At 43.1% G+C, this 17,254-nt stretch overlaps 13 non-coding genes and 4 pseudogenes across 13 annotated transcripts; all 17 read right to left on the bottom strand.

Moving 5' to 3' along the window:
* Nucleotides 1–464: 464 nt before the first annotated feature.
* On the bottom strand, nucleotides 465–583 carry LOC142509871 (5S ribosomal RNA). The gene has a single exon (XR_012808018.1). It is a non-coding gene; the product is annotated as a 5S ribosomal RNA (ribosomal RNA).
* A 681-nt stretch (nucleotides 584–1,264) lies between these two features.
* On the bottom strand, nucleotides 1,265–1,382 carry LOC142517107 (5S ribosomal RNA). The gene has a single exon (XR_012812867.1). It is a non-coding gene; the product is annotated as a 5S ribosomal RNA (ribosomal RNA).
* A 1,038-nt stretch (nucleotides 1,383–2,420) lies between these two features.
* Nucleotides 2,421–2,539, bottom strand: LOC142508706 (5S ribosomal RNA). The gene has a single exon (XR_012806910.1). It is a non-coding gene; the product is annotated as a 5S ribosomal RNA (ribosomal RNA).
* Nucleotides 2,540–3,220: 681 nt separating this feature from the next.
* Nucleotides 3,221–3,339, bottom strand: LOC142515048 (5S ribosomal RNA). The gene has a single exon (XR_012810913.1). It is a non-coding gene; the product is annotated as a 5S ribosomal RNA (ribosomal RNA).
* Nucleotides 3,340–4,022: 683 nt separating this feature from the next.
* On the bottom strand, nucleotides 4,023–4,145 carry LOC142509062 (5S ribosomal RNA). The gene has a single exon (XR_012807251.1). It is a non-coding gene; the product is annotated as a 5S ribosomal RNA (ribosomal RNA).
* Nucleotides 4,146–4,840: 695 nt separating this feature from the next.
* On the bottom strand, nucleotides 4,841–4,959 carry LOC142512151 (5S ribosomal RNA; annotated as a pseudogene).
* Nucleotides 4,960–5,611: 652 nt separating this feature from the next.
* On the bottom strand, nucleotides 5,612–5,731 carry LOC142517198 (5S ribosomal RNA). Its single transcript, XR_012812957.1, has one exon. It is a non-coding gene; the product is annotated as a 5S ribosomal RNA (ribosomal RNA).
* A 683-nt stretch (nucleotides 5,732–6,414) lies between these two features.
* LOC142507692 (5S ribosomal RNA) lies at nucleotides 6,415–6,532 on the bottom strand. Its single transcript, XR_012805942.1, has one exon. It is a non-coding gene; the product is annotated as a 5S ribosomal RNA (ribosomal RNA).
* Nucleotides 6,533–7,212: 680 nt separating this feature from the next.
* LOC142508916 (5S ribosomal RNA) lies at nucleotides 7,213–7,330 on the bottom strand. Its single transcript, XR_012807113.1, has one exon. It is a non-coding gene; the product is annotated as a 5S ribosomal RNA (ribosomal RNA).
* Nucleotides 7,331–8,015: 685 nt separating this feature from the next.
* On the bottom strand, nucleotides 8,016–8,134 carry LOC142511216 (5S ribosomal RNA; annotated as a pseudogene).
* A 1,081-nt stretch (nucleotides 8,135–9,215) lies between these two features.
* On the bottom strand, nucleotides 9,216–9,334 carry LOC142510992 (5S ribosomal RNA; annotated as a pseudogene).
* A 681-nt stretch (nucleotides 9,335–10,015) lies between these two features.
* LOC142506364 (5S ribosomal RNA) lies at nucleotides 10,016–10,134 on the bottom strand. Its single transcript, XR_012804658.1, has one exon. It is a non-coding gene; the product is annotated as a 5S ribosomal RNA (ribosomal RNA).
* A 1,705-nt stretch (nucleotides 10,135–11,839) lies between these two features.
* LOC142508096 (5S ribosomal RNA) lies at nucleotides 11,840–11,957 on the bottom strand. Its single transcript, XR_012806327.1, has one exon. It is a non-coding gene; the product is annotated as a 5S ribosomal RNA (ribosomal RNA).
* Nucleotides 11,958–12,635: 678 nt separating this feature from the next.
* LOC142506393 (5S ribosomal RNA) lies at nucleotides 12,636–12,754 on the bottom strand. Its single transcript, XR_012804687.1, has one exon. It is a non-coding gene; the product is annotated as a 5S ribosomal RNA (ribosomal RNA).
* A 684-nt stretch (nucleotides 12,755–13,438) lies between these two features.
* LOC142510889 (5S ribosomal RNA) lies at nucleotides 13,439–13,557 on the bottom strand (annotated as a pseudogene).
* Nucleotides 13,558–14,237: 680 nt separating this feature from the next.
* Nucleotides 14,238–14,355, bottom strand: LOC142509824 (5S ribosomal RNA). Its single transcript, XR_012807975.1, has one exon. It is a non-coding gene; the product is annotated as a 5S ribosomal RNA (ribosomal RNA).
* A 681-nt stretch (nucleotides 14,356–15,036) lies between these two features.
* LOC142515773 (5S ribosomal RNA) lies at nucleotides 15,037–15,155 on the bottom strand. Its single transcript, XR_012811600.1, has one exon. It is a non-coding gene; the product is annotated as a 5S ribosomal RNA (ribosomal RNA).
* Between the last annotated feature and the right edge of the window lie 2,099 nt (nucleotides 15,156–17,254).

The raw sequence follows: 17,254 nt of genomic DNA, 5'->3' as shown, positions 1-17,254 counted from the left end.
AACCGTCTCCGAAGTAATCTACGTCATACTCTTCCGCACAGAACCGGCTCACGACAACAAAAATCGCTAAATGTTCCCAGAAAATAGAAAATAAAATAAGAAGAAGAAAATAGAGAATGTAAAGCTATTATTATGCCTGGGATACGAAAAAATTGAACCGGGATCGGATTTCGGACTTCCTAAACGGATTTCTCGAGGAAACGGAAGCTTAACAGAAGCGGAAAATCGCAAATTAGAGGGTCTTAGCGAAGAAATTCGGCTAAAATCTCGCCAGCTCATTGGGGAGTAACGAGTCTCTTTCGTTTGCCCGTTTACAATCAAATTAGGCTACAATTTTGTCCAAATCCGGCAGTGCCCGGAGCTACGTTGATTTCACATGCCTTATCTGGTCCAGATCGAGATTCAGATGATTTGAGCCAAAAATCGCTTTTCAACAAATAATCAAAAATAAAAAAACACGAAATGGGGTGCAACACGAGGACTTCCCTGGGGGTCACCCATCATAGTAATGCTCGCGCCCAAGCACGCTTAACTTCATAGTTCTGATGAGATCCGGTGCATTAGTTCTGGTATAATCGCACCCGACATTGCGTGGGATGTTTATTCTTATATCCCTCGAGTACGTGTGGAGGGGGCGGCGATTGACAACATGCGGCACTGCTCTCGCCCAATCAGAACCATGAGGTTAAGCGTTCTGGCGCGATGGCAGAGCTAGGATGGGTGATCTCCCTGGGAAGTTCTCCTATCGCGACCGTTTACGTAAATTATAGCTAAAACAGTCGAAATAATTGTTTTTAATGAGTTAACTATCTCCGGAATAATCTGCGTCATACCCTTCCGCACATAACCGGCTCACGACAACAAAAATTGCTAAATGTTCCAAGAAAATAGAAAAAAAATAAGAAGAAGAAAATAGCGAATGTAAAGCTATTATTATGCCTGGGATACGATAAAATTGAACGAGATCGAATTTCGTACTTCCTAAACGGATTTCTCAAGGAAACGGAATCTTAATAGAAGCGGAAAATCGCAAATCAGAGGGTCTTAGAGAAGGAATTCGGCTAAAATCTCGTCAGCTCATTGCGGAGTAGCAAGTCTCGTTCGTTTGCCCGTTTACAATCAAATTAGGCTACAATTTTGTCCAAATCCGGCAGTGCCCGAGCTACGTTGATTTCACATGTCTTATCTGGTTCCGATCGAGATTCAGATGATTTGAGCCGAAAATCGTCTGTCAACAAGTAATCAAAATAGAAAAACACGAAAAGGGGTGCAACATGAGGACTTCCAGGGGGTCACCCATCCTAGTACTGCTCTCGCCCAAGCAGGCTTAACTTCGGAGTTCTGATGGGATCCGGTGTATTAGTGCTGGTATGATCGCACCCGACATTAAGTGGGATGTTTATTCTTATATCCCTCGAGTACGTGTGGAGCGGGCGGCGATGGACAACATGCGGCACTCCTCTCGCCCAATCAGAACCATGAAGTTAAGCGTTCTGGCGCGATGGCAGAGCTAGGATGGGTGACCTCCCTGGGAAGTCCTCGTGTCACGACCATTTACGTAAATTATGGATAAAACAGTCGAAATAATTGTTTTTAATGTGTTAATCGTCTCTGGAGTAATCTACGTCATACCCTTCCGCACAGAACCGGCTCACGAATACAAAAATCTCTAAATTTTCCCAGAAAATAGAAAAAAAAAAGAAGAAGAAAATAGCGAATGTAAAGCTATTATTATGCCTGGGATACGATAAAATGGAACCGGAATCGAATTTCGAACTTCCTAAGCGGATTTCTCGAGGAAACGGAAGCTAAACAGAAGTGGAAAATTGCAAATTAGAGGGTCTTAGAGAAGGAATTCGGCTAAAATCTTGCCAGCTCATTGTAGAGTAATGAGTCTCGTTCGTTTGCATGTTTACAATCAAATTAAGCTACAATTTTGTCCAAATCCGGCAGTGCACGACCTACGTTGATTTCACATGTCTTATCTGGTCCCGATCGAGATTCAAATGATTTGAGCCTAAAATCGTCCGTCAACAAGTAATCAAAACCATGAAGTTAATCGTTCTGGCGCGATGGCAGAGGTAGGATGGGTGACCTCCCTGGGAAGTCCTCGTGTCGCGACCGTTTACGTAAATTATAGCTAAAACAGTCGAAATAATTGTTTTTAATGAGGTAACCGTCTCCGGAGTAATCTGCGTCATACCTTTCCGCCCAAAACCGGCTCACGACAAAAATCTGCGTGTGAACGAGACTCGTTCGTTTGCCCGTTTACAATCAAATTAGCCTACAATTTTGACCAAATCCGGCAGTGCCCGAGCTACGTTGATTTCACATGTGTTATCTGGTCCTGATCGAGATTCAGATGATTTGAGCCCAAAATCGTCTGTCAACAAGTAATCAAAATTAGAAAAACACGAAAAGGGGTGCAAAACGTGGACATCCCAGGGGGTCAACCATCCTAGTACTGCTCTCGCCCAAGCACGATTAACTTCGGAGTTCTGATGGGATCCGGCGCATTAGTGCTGGTATAATCGCACATGACATTGAGTGGGATGTTTATTCTTATATCCCTCGAGTACGTGTGGAGCGGACGGCGCTGGACAACACGAGGCACTGCTCTTGCCCAATTAGAACTATGAAGTTAAGCGTTCTGGCGCGATGGCAAAGCTAGGATGGGTGACCTCCCTGAGAAGTCCTCGTGTCGCGACCGTTTACGTAAATTATGGATAAAACAGTCAAAATAATTGTTTTTAATGAGTTAACCAGCTCCGGAGTAATCTGCGTCATGCCCTTCCGCACAGAACCGGCTCACGTCAACAAAAATCGCTAAATGTTCCCAGAAAATAGAAAAAAAAAGAAGAAGAAAATAGCGAATGTAAAGTTATTATTATGCTTGGGATTCGATAAAATAGAACCGGAATCGAATTTCGAACTTCCTAATTTGATTTCTCGAGGAAACGGAAGCTTAAATGAAGCAGAAAATCGCAAATTAGAGGATCTTAGAGAAGGAATTCGGCTAAAATCTCGCTAGCTCATTGCGGAGTAATGACACTCGTTCCTTTGCCCGTTTACAATCAAATTAGGCTCCAATTTTGTCCAAATCCGGCAGTGCCCGAGCTACGTTGATTTCACATGTTTTGTCTGGTCCCGATCGAGATTCAGATGATTTGAGGCGAAATTCGTCTATCAACAAGTAATCAAAAATAGAAAAACACGAAAAGGGGTGCAACACGAGGACTTCGCAGGGGGTCACCCATCCTATTACTGCTCTCGTCCAAGCACGCTTTACTTCGGAGTTCTGATGGGATCCGGTGCATTAGTGCTGGTATGATCGCACCCGACATTGAGTGGGATGTTTATTCTTATATCCCTCGAGTACGAGTGGAGCGGGCGACGATGGACAACATGCGGCACTGCTCTCGCCCAATCAGAACCATGAAGTTAGGCGTTCTGGCGCGACGGTAGAGCTAGGATGGGTGACCTCCGTGGGAAGTCCTCGTGTCGCGATCGTTTACGTAAATTATGGCTAAAACAGTAGAAATAATTGTTTTTAATGAGTTAACCATCTCCGGAGTAATCTGCGTCATACCATTCCGCACAGAACCGGCTCACGACAACAAAAATCATTAAATGTTCCCTGAAAATAGAAAAAAATAATAATAATAGGAAAATGGCGAATGTAACTCTATTATTTTGCCTGGGATACGATAAAATGAAACCGGAAATGAATTTTGGACTTCGTAAGCGTATATATCGAGGAAACAGAAGCTTAACAGAAGCGGAAAATCGCAAATTAGAGGGTCTTAGAGAAGAAATTCGGCTAAAATCTTGCCAGCTCATAGCGGAGTAATGAGTCTCGTTCGTTTGCCCGTTTAAATCTAATTAGGCTACAATTTTGTCCAAATCCGGCAGTGCCCGAGCTACGTTGATTCACATGTTTTATCTGGTCACGATCGAGATTCAGATGATTTTAGCCGAAAATCGTCTGTCAACAAGTAATGAAAAATAGAAAAACATGAAAAGGGGTGCCACACGAGGACTTCCCAGGGGGTCCATCACCCAGTCTAGTACTGCTCTCGCCCAAGCACGCTTAACTTCAGAGTTCTGATGGAATCCGGTGCATTAGTGCTGGTATGATCGCACCCGAAATTGAGTGGGATGTTGATTCTTATATTCCTCGCGTACGTGTGGAGCGGGCGACGATGGACAACATGCTACACTGCTCTCGCCCAATCAGAACCATGAAGTTAAGCGTTCTGGCGCGATGGCAGAGCTAGGATGGGTGACCTCCCTGGGAAGTCCTCGTGTCGCGATCGTTTACGTAAATTATGGATAAAACATTCGAAATAATTGTTTTTAATGAGTTAACCGTCTCCGGAGTAATCTGCGTCATACCCCTCGCACAGAACCGGCTCACGACAACAAAAATCGCTAAATGTTTCCAGAAAATAGAAATAAAATAAGAAGAAGAAAATAGCGAATGTAAAGCTATTATTATGCCTGGGATACGATAAAATGGAATCGGATTCGAATTTCGAACTTCCTAAGCGATTTTCTCGAGGAAACGGAAGTTTAACAGAAGCGTAAAATCGCAAATTAGAGGGTCTTAAAGAAGGAATTCGGCTAAAATCTCGCCAGCTCATTGCGGAGAATGAGTCTCGTTCGTTTGCCCGTTTACAATCAAATTAGGCTACAATGCGGAGAATGAGTCTCGTTCGTTTGCTCCGACAGTGCCCGAGCTACGTTGATTTCACATCTTATCTGGTCTCGATCGAGATTCAGATGATTTGAGGCGAAAATCGTCTGTCAACAAGTAATCAAAAATAGAAAAACATGAAAAAGGGTGCAACACGAGGACTTCCCAAGAGGTCACCCATCCTAATACTGCTATCGCCCAAGCACGTTTAACTTGAAAGTTTTGATGTGATCCGGTGCATTAGTGCTGGCATGATCGCACTCGACATTGAGTGAGATGTTTATTCTTATATCCCTCGCGTACGGCACTGGTCTCGCCCAATCGGAGCCATGAAGTTAAGCGTTCTGGCGCGATGGCCGAGCTAGGATGGGTGACCTCCCTAGGAAGTCCTCGTGTCGTGATCGTTTACGTAAATTATGGATAAAACAGTCGAAATAATTGTTTTTAATGAGTTTACCGTCTCAGGAGTAATCTGCGTCATACCCTTCCGTACAGAACCAGCTCACGACAACTAAAATCGCTAAATGTTCCCACAAAATAGAAAAAAATAAGAAGAAGAAAATAGCGAATGTAAAGTAATTATTATGCCTAGGATACGATAAAATGGTACCGAAATCGAATTTTGAACTTCCTAAGCGGATTTCTCGAGGAAACGAAAGCTTAACATAAGCGGAAAATCGCAAATTAGAGGGTCTTAGAGAAGGAATTCGGCTAAAATCTCGCCAGCTCATTGCAGGGTAATGATTCTCGTTCGTTTGCCCGTTTACAATCTAATTAGGCTAGAATTTTGTCCAAATCCGGCAGTTCCCGAGCTACGTTGATTTCACATGTCTTATCTGGTCACGATCGAGATTCAGATGATTTGAGCCGAAAATTGTCAGTCAACAAGTAATCAAAAATAGAAAACCATGAAAAGGGGTGCAACACGAGGACTTCGCAGAGGGGTCACCCATCCTAGTACTGCTCTCTCCCAAGCACGCTTAACTTCGGAGTTCTGATGGGATCCGGTGCATTGGTGCTGGTATGATCGCACCCGACATTGAGTTGGATGTTTATTCTTATATCCCTCGCGTACGTGTGGAGCGGGCGGCGATGGACAACACGCGGCACTGCTCTCGCCCAATCGGAACCATGAAGTTATGCCTTTTGGCGCGATGGCAGAGCTAGGATGGGTAACCTCCCTGGGAAGTCCTCGTGTCGCGACTGTTTACGTAAATTTTGGATAAAACAACCGAAATAATTGTTTTAAATGAGTTAACCGTCTCCGGAGTAATCTACGTCATACCCTTCCGCACAGAACCGGCTCACGACAACAAAAATCGCTAAATGTTCCCAGAAAATAGGAAAAAAATAAGAAGAAGAAAATAGCGAATGTAAAGCTATTATTATGCCTGGGATACGATAAAATTGAACCGAATTCGAATTTCGGACTTCCTAAGCGGATTTCTCGAGGAAACGAAAGCTTAACAGAAGCGGAAAATCGCAAATTAGAGGGTTTTAGAGAAGGAATTCGGCTAAAATCTCGCCAGCTCATTGCGGAGTAATTTGTCTCGTTCGTTTGCCCGTTTACAATCAAATTAGGCTACAATTTTGTCCAAATCAGGCAGTGCCCGAGCTACGTTGATTTCACATGTCTTATCTGGTCTCGATCGAGATTCAGAAGATTTTAGCCGAAAATCGTCTGTTAACAAGTAATCAAAAATTGAAAAACACGAAAAGGGGTGCAACACGAGGGCTTCCCAAGGGTCACCCATCCTAGTACTGCTCTCGTCCAAGCACGCTTTATTTCGGAGTTCTGATCGGATCCGGTGCATTAGTGCTGGTATGATCGCACCCTACATTGAGTTGGATTTTTATTCTTATATCCCAAGTGTACGTGTGGAGAAGGCGACGATGGACAACACGCGGCACTGCTCTCGCCCAATCAGAACCATGAAGTTACGCGTTCTAGCGCGATGGCAGAGCTAGGATGGGTAACCTCCCTGGGAAGTACTCGTGTCGCGACCGTTTACGTAAATTATGGCTAAAACAGTCGAAATAACTATTTTTAATGAGTTAACCGTCTCCGGAGTAATCTGCGTCATACCCCTCGCACAGAACCGGCTCACGACAACAAAAATCGCTAAATGTTCTCAGAAATTAGAAAAAAATAAGAAGAAGAAAATAGCGAATGTAAAGCTAATATTATGCATGGGATACGATAAAATGGAACCGGAATCGAATTTCGGATTCCAAAACGGATTTCTCGAGGAAACGGAAGCTTAACAGAAGCGGAAAATTGCAAATTAGAGGGTCTTAGAGAATGAATTCGGCTAAAATCTCGCCAGCTCATTGCGGAGTAAGGAGTCTCGTTCGTTTGCCCGTTTACAATCAAATTAGGCTACAATTTTTTCCAAATTCGGCAGTGCCCGAGTTACGTTGATTTCACATGTCTTATCTGGTCGCGATCGAGATTCAGAGGATTTGAGCCGAAAATCATTTGTCAACAAGTAATAAAAAAAAGAAAAACACGAAAACGGGTGCAACACGAGGAGTTCCTAGGGGGTCACCCATCCTAGTACTGCTCTCGCCAAGCACGCTTTACTTCGGAATTCTGATGGGATCCGGTGCATTAGTGCTGGTATTATCGCACCCGACATTGAGTGGGATGTTTATTCTTATATCCCTCGAGTACGTGTGGAGCGGGCGACGATGGACAACACGCGGCACTGCTCTCGCCCAATCAAAACCATGAAGTTAAGCATTCTGGCGCGATGGCAGAGCTAGGATGGGTGACCTCCCTGGGAGGTCCTTGTGTCGCGACCGTTTACGTAAATTATGGCTAAAACCGTATAAATAATTGTTTTTAATGAGTTAACATTCTCCGGAGTAATCTGAGTCATACCCTTCCGCACAGAACCGGCTCACAACAACAAAAATCGCTGAATGTTCCCGGAAAATAGAAAAATAATTAAGAAGAATAAAATAGCGAATGTAAAGCTATTATTATTCCTTTGATACGATAAAATGGAACCGGAATCGAATTTCGGACTTCCTAAGCGAATTTCTCGATGAAACGGAAGCTTAAAAGAAGCGGAAAATCGCAAATTAAAGGGTCTTAGAGAAGGAATTCGGCTAAAATCTCGCCAGCTCATTGCGGAGTAATTAGTCTCCGTTCGTTTGCCCGTTTACAATCAAATTAGGCTACAATTTTGTCCAAATCCGGCAGTGCCCGAGCTATGTTGATTTCACATGTCTTATCTGGTCCCGATCGAGATTCAGATGATTTGAGCCGAAAATCGTCAGTCAACAAGTAATCAAAAATAGAAAAACACGAAAAAGAGTGCGACACCAGGACTTCCCAGGGGGTCACCCATCATAGTACTGCTCTCGCCCAAGAACGCTTAACTTTGGAGTTTTGATGGGATCCTGTGCATTAGTGCTAGAATGGTCGAACCCGACATTGAGTGGGATTTTTATTCTTATATGCCTCGCGTACGTGTGGAGCGGGCGGAGATGGACAACACGCGGCACTGCTCTCGCCCAATCAGAACCATGAAGTTAAGCGTTCTGGCGCGATGGCCGAGCTAGGATGGGTGACCTCCCTGAAAAGTCCTCGTGTCGCGATCGTTTACGTAAATTATGGATAAAACAGTCGAAATAATTTTTTTTCATGAGTTAACCCTCTCCGGAGTAATCTGCGTTATACCCTTCCGCACAGAACCGGCTCACGACAACAAAAATCGCTAAATGTTACCAGAAAATAAGAAAAAAATAAGAAGAAGAAAATAGTAAATGTAAAGCTATTATTATGCCTGGGATACGATCAAATGGAACCGAAATCGAATTTCGAACTTCCTAAGCGGATTTCTCGAGGGAACGAAAACTTAACAGAAGCGGAAAATCGCAAATTAGAGGGTCTTAGAGCTAGGATGGGTGACCTCCCTTGGAAGTCCTCGTGTCGCGACAGTTTACGTAAATTATGGATAAAACTGTCGACATAATTGTTTTAACGAGTTAACCGTCTCCGGAGTAATCTGGGTCATACCCTTCCGCACAGAACCGGCTCACGACAACAAAAATCGCTAAGCGGATTTCGGACTTCCTAAGCGGATTTCTCGAGGAAACGGAAGCTTAACAGAAGCGGAAAATCGCAAATTCGAGGGTTTTAGAGAAGAAATTCGGCTAAAAGCTCGCCAGCTATTATTATGCCTGAGATACGATAAAATGGAACCGGAATCGAATTTCGGACTTCCTAAACGGATTTCTCAAGGTAACGGAAAGCTTAACAGAAGCAGTAAATCGCAAATTAGAGGGTCTTAGAGAAGAAGATCGGCTAAAATCTCGCCAGCACATTGCGGAGTAATGAGTCTCGTTCGTTTACCCATTTACAATCAAATTAGGCTACAATTTTGTCCAAATCCGGCAGTGCCCGAGCTACGTCGATTTCACATGTCTTATCTGATCCCGATCGAGATTCAGAAGTTTTGAACCGAAAATCGTCTGTCAACAAGTAATCAAAAATATAAAAACACGAAATGGGGCGCAACACGAGGACTTCCCAGGGGGTCACTCATCCTAGAACTGCTCTCGCCGAAGCATGTTTAACTTCGGAGTTCTGATGGGATCTGGTGCATTAGTGCTGGTATGATCGCAACCGACATTGAGTGGATGTTTATTCTTATATCCCTCGAGTACGTGTGGAGCGGGCGGCGATGGACAACACGCGGCACTGCTCTCGCCCAATAAGAACCATGAAGTTAAGCTTTCTGGCGCGATGGCAGAATTAGGATGGGTGAAATCCATGGGAAGTCCTCGCGTCGCGACCGTTTACGTAAATTATGGCTAAAATAGTCGAAATAATTTTTTTTTAATGAGTTAAGCGTCTCCGGAGTAATCTGCATCATACCCTTATGCACAGAACCGGCTCACGACAACAAAAAATGCTAAATGTTCCTTGAAAATAGAAAAAAAAATAAGAATAAAAAAATAGGGAATGTAAAGCTATTATTATGTCTGGGATACGATAAAATAAAACCGGAAGCGAATTTCGGACTTCCTAATCGGATTTCTCGAGAAAACGGAAGTTTAACAGAATCGGAAAATCGCAAATTAGAGGGTTTTAGAGAAGGAATTCGGCTAAAATCTCGCCAGCTCATTGCGAAGAATGAGTTTTGTTCGTTTGCCAGTTTACAATCAAATTAGGCTACAATTTTGTCCAAATACGGCAGTGCCCGAGCTACGTTGATTTCACGTCTTATCTGGTCCCGGTCGAGATTCAGAGGATTTGAGCCGAAAATCGTCTGTCAACAAGTAATCAAAAATAGAAAAACACGAAAAGGGGTACAACACGAGGACTTCCTAGGGGGTCACCCATCTTAGTACTGCTCTCGCCCAAGCACGCTTAACTTCGGAGTTCTGGTGGAATCCGGTGCATTATTGCTGGTATGATCGCACCCGACATTTAGTGGGATGTTTATTCTTATATCCTAGAGTACGTGTGGAGCGAGCGGCGATAGACAACACGCGGCACTGCTCTCACCCAATTAGAACCATGAAGTTAAGCGTTTTGGCGCGATGGTGGAGCTAGGATGGGTGACCTCCATGGGAAGTCCTCGTGTCGCGACCGTTTACGTAAATTATGGATAAAACAGTCGAAACAATTGTTTTTAATGAGTTAACCGTCTCCGGAGTATTCTACGTAATACGCTACCGCACAGAACCGGCTCACGACAACAAAAATCGCTAAATGTTCCTAGTAAATAGAAAAAAAATAAGAAGAAGAAAATAGCGAATGTAAAGCTATTATTATGCTTGGGATACGATAAAATGGGACCGGAATCGAATTTCGGACTTCCTAAGCGGATTTCTCGAGGAAACGAAAGCTTAACAGAAGCGGAAAATTGCAAATTAGAGGGTCTTAGAGAATAAATTCGGCTAAAATCTCTCCAGCTCATTGCGGATTAATGAGTTTTGTTCGTTTGCCCGTTTACAATCAAATTAGGCTACAATTTTGTCCAAATCCCGCAGCACCCGAGCTACGTTGATTTCACGTCCTATCTGGTACCGATCGAGATTCAGATGATTTGAGCCGAAAATCGTATGTCAATAAGTAATCAAAAATAAAAAAACACGAAAAAGGATGCAACACGAGGACTTCCCAGGGGCGTAACCGGTGCATTAGTGCTAGTATGATCGCAACCGACATTGAGTTGGTAGTTTATTATTATATCCCTCGAGTACGTGTGGAGCGGGCGGCGATGGACAACACGCGGCACTGCTCTCGTCCAATCAGAACCATGAAGTTAAGCGTTCTGGCGCGATGGCAGAGCTAAGATGGGTGAGCTCCCTGGGAAGACCTCGTGTCGCGAACGTTTACGTTTATTATGGCTAAAACAGTCGAAATAACTGTTTTTAATGAGTTAACCGTCTCTGGAGTAATCTGCGTCATACCCTTCTGCACAGCACCGGCTCACGAGAACAAAAATCGCTAAATGTTCCCAGAAAATAGAAAAAAATAAGAAGAAGAAAGCGAATGTAAAGCTATTATTATGCCTGAGATACGATAAAATTGAACCGGAATAGATATTCGGACTTCCTAAGCAGATTTCTCGAGGAAACGGAAGCTTAACAGAAGCGGAAAATCGCAAATTAGAGGGTCTTAGAGAAGAAATTCGGCTAAGACCGTTTACAATCAAATTAGGCTACGATTTTGTCTTGTCCAAATCCAACAGTGCCCGAGTTACGTTGATTGCACGTCTTATTTGGTCTAAATCAAGATTCAGAAGATTTGAGCAGAAAATCGTCTTTCAACAAGTAATCAAAAATAGAAAAACTCGAAAAGGAGTGCAACACGAGGACTTCCCAGGGGGTCACCCATCCTAGTACTGCATCTCGCCCAAGGACTTCCCAGGAGAAGCGAAAAATCGCAAATTAGAGGGTGTTAGAGAAGGAATTCGGCTAAAATCTCGCCAGCTCATTGCGGAGTAATGAGTCCCGTTCGTTTGCCCGTTTACAATCAAATTAGCCTACAATTTTGTCCAAATCCGGCAGTGCCCGAGCTACGTTGATTTCACATGTCTTCTCAGGTCCTGATCGAGAGTCAGATGATTTGAGCCGAAAATCGTCTGTCAACAAGTAATCAAAAATAGAAAAACACGAGAAAGGGTGCAAACGAGGACTTCTCAGGGGGTCACCCATCCTATTACTGCTCTCGCCCAAGCACGCTTAGCTTCAGAGTTCTGATGGGATCCGGTGCATTAGTGCTGGTATGATCGCACCTGACATTGAACGGATGTTTATTCTTATATCCCAAGTGTACGTGTGGAGAAGGCGACGATGGACAACACGCGGCACTGCTCTCGTTCAATCAAAACCATGAATTTACGCGTTCTAGCGCGATGGCAGAGCTAGGATGGGTAACCTCCCTGGGAAGTACTCGTGTCGCGACCGTTTACGTAAATTATGGCTAAAACAGTCGAAATAACTGTTTTTAATGAGTTAACCGTCTCCGGAGTAATCTGCGTCATACCCTTCCGAACAGAACCGGCTCACGACAACAAAAATCGCTAAATGTTCCCAGAAAAGTAAAAAAAAATAAGAATAAGAAAATAGCGAATGTAAAGCTATTATTATGCCTGGATACGATAAAATGAAACCCGAATCGAATTTCGGACTTACTAAGCGGATTTTTCGAGGAAACGGAAGATTAACAGAAGCGGAAAATCGCAAATTAGATGGTCTTAGAGAAAAAATTCGGCTAAAATCTCGCCAGCTCATTGCGTAGTATGAGCCTCGTTCGTTTGCCCGTTTACAATCAAATTAGCCTACAATTTTGTCCAAATCCAGCAGTGCCCAAGCTACGTTGATTTCACGTCTTATCTGGTCCTGATCGAGATTCAAATGATTTGAGTCGAAAATCGTCTATCAACAAGTAATCAAAAATAGAAAAACACGGAAAAGGGTGCAACACGAGTACTTCCCAAGGGGTCACCCATTCTAGTACTGCTGTCGCCCAAGCACGCTTAACTTCGGAATTCTGATGGAATCCGGTGCATTAGTGCTGGTATGATCGCACCCGACATTGAGTAGGATGTTTATTTTTATATCCCTCGAGTATGTGTGGTGCGGGCGGGGATGGACAACACGCGGCACTGCTCTCGCCCAATCAGAACCATGAAGTTTATCGTTATGGCGCGATGGCGGAGCTAGGATGGGTGACCTCCCTGGAAATTCCTCGGGTCGCGACCGTTTACTTAAATTATGGATAAAACAGTCGAAATAATTGTTTTTAATGAGTTAACCGTCTCCAGAGTAATTTGCGTCATACCCTTCCGCACAGAACCGGCTCACGACAACAAAAATCGCTAAATGTTCCCCGAAAATAGAAAAAAAAATAAGAAGAAGAAAATAGCGAATGTAAAGCTATTATTATGCCGGGGATATGATAAAAACGAACCAGAATCGAATTTCGGACTTCCTAAGCGGATTTCTCGAGGAAACGAAAGCTTACCAGAAGCGGAAAATCGCAAATTAGAGGGTCTTAGAGAAGGAATTCGGCTAAATTCTCGCCAGCTCATTGCGGAGTAATGAGTCTCGTTCGTTTGCCCGTTTACAATCAAATTAGCCTACAATTTTGTCCAAATCCGGCAGTGCCCGAGCTGCGTTGATTTCACATGTCTTCTCTGGTCCTTATCGAGAGTCAGATGATTTGTGCCGAAAATCGTCTGTCAACAAGTAATCAACAAAAGAAAAACACGAAAAGGGATGCAACACGAGTACTTCCCAGGGGGTCATCGATCAAAGTACTGCTCTTGCCCAAGCACGCTTAACTTTGGAGTTCTTATGGGATCCGGTGTATAATTGCTGGTATGATCGCACCCGACATTGAGTGGGATGTTTATTCTTATATCCCTCGAGTACGTGTTGAGCGAGCGGCGATGGACAACACGCGGCACTGGTCTCGCCCAATTAGAACCATAAAGTTAAGCGTTCTGGCGCGATGGAAGAGTTAGGATGGGTGACCTCTCTAGGAAGTCCTCGTGTCGGGACCGTTTACGTAAATTATGACTAAAATAGTTGAAATAATTGTTTTTAATGAGTTAACGGTCTCCGGAGTAATATGCGTCATACCCTTCCGCACAGCATCGGCTCACGACAACAAAAATCGCTAAATGTTCAGAGAAAATAAAAAAAATAAGATGAAGAAAATAGCGAATGAAAAGCTATTATTATGCCTGGGATACGATAAAATGGAACCGGAATCGAATTTCGGACTTCCTAAGCGGATTTATCTAGGAAACGAAAGCTTAACAGAAGCGAAAAATCGCAAATTAGAGGGTCTTAGAGAAGGAATTCGGCTAAAATCTCGCCAGCTCATTGCGGAGAATGAGTCTCGTTCGTTTGCCCGTTTACAATCAAATTAGCCTACAATTTTGTCCAAATCCGGCAGTGCCCGAGCTACGTTGATTTCACATTTCTTCTCTTATCCTGATCGAGAGTCAGATGATTTGAGCCGAAAATCGTCTGTCAACAAGTAATCAAAAATAGAAAAACACGAAAAGGGGTGCAAACGAGGACTTCCCAGCGGGTCACTCATCCAAGTACTGCTCCCACCCAAGCACGCTTAACTTCGAAGTTCTGATGGGATTCGGTGCATTAGTGCTGGTATGATCGCATCCGACATTGAGTGGGATGTTTATTATTATATCCCTCGAGTACGTGTGGAGCGTGCGGGGATGGACAACACGCGGCACTGCTCTCACCCAATCAGAACAATGAAGTTAAACGTTCTGGCGCGATGGTAGAGCTAGGATGGGTGACATCCCTGGGAAGACCTCGTGTCGCGACTGTTTCCGTAAATTATGTCGAAAACAGTCGAAATAATTGTTTTTAATGAGTTAACCGTCTCCGGAGTAATCTGCGTCATACCCTACCGCACAGAACCGGCTCACGACAACAAAAATCGCTAAATGTTCCCAGAAAAGTGAAAAAAATAAGAATAAGTAAATAGCGAATGTAAAGCTATTATTATGCCTTGATACAATAAAATGAAACTGGAATCGAATTTCGGACTTACTAAGCGGATTTTTCGAGGAAACAGAAGATTAACAGAAGCGGAAAATCGCAAATTAGATGGTCTTAGGGAAGGAATTGGGCTAAAATCTCGCCATCTCATTGCGGATTAATCAATCTCGTTCGTTTGCCCGTTTACAATCAAATGAGGCTACAATTTTGTCCAAATCCGGCAGTGCCCGAGCTACGTTGATTTCACATTTCTTATCCGGTCCCGATCGAGATTCAGATGATTTGAGCCGAAAATCGTCTGTCAACAAATAATCAAAAATAGAAAAACACGAAAAGGGGTCCAACACGAGGAATTCCCAGGGGGTCACCCATCCTAGTACTGCTGTCGCCCAAGCACGCTTAACTTCGGAGTTCTGATGGGATCCGGTGCATTAGTGCTGGTATGATCGCACCCGACATTGAGTGGGATGTTTATTCTTATATCCCTCGAGTACGTGTGGTGCGGGCGGCGATAGACAACACGCGGCACTGCTCTCGTCCAATCAGAACCATGAAGTTAAGCGTTCTGGCACGATGGTAGAGCTAGGATGGGTGACCTCCCTGGGAAGTCCTCGTGGCGACCGTTTACGTAAATTATGGCTAAAACAGTTGAAATAATTGTTTTTAATGAGTTAACAGTCTCCGGAGTAATCTGCGTCATACCCTTTCGCACAGCACCTGTTGGAACTTTTCAAGTTCGCAATCTTGATTTTGATGTTAACAAAACTTGTTATTGTGTTTCTAACATATTTCCTCAAGTATGAAATTGCAAATACAAGAAGCAAGCTGAAACTGAATTTTGCACAAACTGAATTTCTGACGAGCTTTGGTATTTTGATGATATCTCTCAACTGGATTATCCAAATGACAATCCGCAAACTGGACTGATTAGAAAACTCAATTCGGAACAAATCGTATTTCACGTCAGTTGGGCAAAATCGGATGTTATGATGGTCTAACTGATCGCTCAATTACCGAAATGATCACACGAAAACAGCAATCAATTGAGTTTGAGCAGCTGCGGTATTTTGGTCATATCTCTCAGCTCGGTTATTGAAATGAAGCGATTCAGTATGCGTTGGAAAGATAAGACGATGATCTACAAATCATCTTCGGAAGTCAAAGTCTGAATCAAAGCTTAAGATGCTGATAAATGAGGATGAAATTACTGGTTCAGCACAAACTGAAATCAGCTAGGCTGATTTCAGCACACCAGCTGAAACTGAACCAACTGCTGACCAACCAACTGAACTGAACCAGCTGCTGACCAACTGAAACTGAACCAGACCAGCTGAAAACCAGTTGAACCAGACCAGCTGAACTGAACCAGCTGAAACTGCACCAGACCAGCTGAAGACCAGTTGAACCAGTCCAACTGAACCAGACCAACTGAACCAGTTGAACTGATTGACCAGTTGAGTTGACCAGTTGACCAGAGTTGACCAGTCGGGAAAATGTCCAGCAAGACGAATTTTACTATTGCAATTCCAGAAACAGTACAGAAACTTTCCAACGGTCATATTCTTGTGTCTAACGTATATATCAGTGTTGGAGCCTATAAATACAACATATTGAAGATCAAACAACAGCTTTTGAAGGGGATTCAAAGCATGGGCAGTTAGCATGAAAAAATCAGCTTGTTGAGAGCACAAGCCCTTGTGTGAGGATACATTTGAGATGTACACTGTAAATGATAAATTCCTCACACACAATCACTCACACATATACAAGAGAGTTGAACTTCAAAGATTAGTTGAGTGATTCTTGCACAAAGACAATAAACTTGTATGTAGTATTTGCATATGAGACATTAAAGAATATGCTGATTGTGAGGTGCTGCCTACAATCTTGAGTGTTAGGAGTTCTAGTTGGGTGCTGCCCTTCCGGAATGGGTTTGTACAAATAGTTGTATAAATCAAAGTCTTCTAGTGGATCCTTCCCAAGAGGAAAAAGGGATGACGTAGGAGTGTTTGAAATATCCGAATATCCATAAACAAATTCGTGTCTATTTGTTTATTGCATTTGCTTATCATTTTCACTGTTTTTAAAGATGCATTGTTGAATCATTTTATGTGTTCTTCAAATATCAAAATATTGTATACCAAGTGTTTGATAAAATACTTCAACTGAATATTTTTACTCATTCAACTTGCATATATTTTAAATGGTTTACAAAATATTTAATCGGTTTCTACGAAGGATTATTTCGAGTATCTTCCGCTTGGTTTTTAACCAAACTCGATTTAATTCATCGGTGTTCAATATTTCAAGAACCGAGCTATTGTAGCTCAATGATTATCCCCCCTAATCGATCCAATCAGCACCGGTTCACGACAACAAAAATCGCTAAATGTTCCCAGAAAATAGAAAAAAAATAAGAAGAAGAAAATAGCGAATGTAAAGCTATTATTATGCCTGGTTTACGATAAAATGGAACCAGAATCGAATTTCGGACTCCCTAAGCGGATTTATCGAGGAAACGGAAGCTTAACAGAAGCGGAAAATCGCAAATTC

Source organism: Primulina tabacum, chromosome 10 (genome assembly GCF_025594145.1).
Source record: "Primulina tabacum isolate GXHZ01 chromosome 10, ASM2559414v2, whole genome shotgun sequence".
NCBI classification, from domain to species: domain Eukaryota; kingdom Viridiplantae; phylum Streptophyta; class Magnoliopsida; order Lamiales; family Gesneriaceae; genus Primulina; species Primulina tabacum.
The sequence above is the reverse complement of the archived record's forward strand: the minus strand, read 5'-3'. Positions and strand labels throughout refer to the sequence as shown.